Genomic DNA, 829 nt, shown 5'->3' with positions numbered 1-829 from the left:
TTTCCTTCAATAAGCAACAAAGAGAATTAATTCAAATATCATACAAAGACCAACTCACATTTACAAGTACAAACATTTGAAGGAAATTAAAGAAATATCGTGTAGGTCACTTAAATGAACCAGGGAAAGCAAGGAGAAAATGAGTTGAAGAGGAGAAATCGTGAATTTGGGAATAGAGTACTGGGATTCTGGAAACTTGTACTTGGCTTGCTGAGTTCCTCGAAATCTCCTTTACGGAGGATGGGAATGGAACAGAAGGTGAGGATGCTCCCATATTCACACTAATGCGAAAGAAGGAAGTGTGGAAATCCAGTGAAACAGTACTGACAACTAAAAGAAGAACAGAAGAGTTACAGAAATGGATTAATCGATTGGAATATGACTTAAAACCAGAAGACAAAACGAACCCCTTGGCTTTCAAATAGAGAATATACAGATGTTAGATGCTTAGTATTCTCAAGTAGCAGAACCACAGATAACTGAAGCAGAAGAGATGCACATAAATGAAAACCAATTGGAATATGACTTAAAACCAAAAGACAAAATGAACGCTTTGGTTTTCAAATAGGGAATAAACATACGTTAGACATTTAGTATTCTTAAGTATTGTTGCAACTTATTATTCTAGAAAACAAATAAGATTGCTACAAAATCATAATTGTATTTAGCCATAACATGTTTCTGTGAACGTCTTCACAGAAGACCCTCAAACTTCTTCTTGGGCTGGCTTTCTTTGGGTAGACCCTTGATTAGCCGGAAGGCTTTGTCTGTTGGTTTTCTTTTCTTTTCTTTTTAATATATTTTCCATTCACCCAAAAAACACCAAAAA

The sequence above is a fragment of the Macadamia integrifolia genome, chromosome 11, assembly GCF_013358625.1.
Source record: "Macadamia integrifolia cultivar HAES 741 chromosome 11, SCU_Mint_v3, whole genome shotgun sequence".
Lineage (NCBI taxonomy): Eukaryota > Viridiplantae > Streptophyta > Magnoliopsida > Proteales > Proteaceae > Macadamia > Macadamia integrifolia.
Note: the sequence above shows the minus strand (reverse complement) of the source record.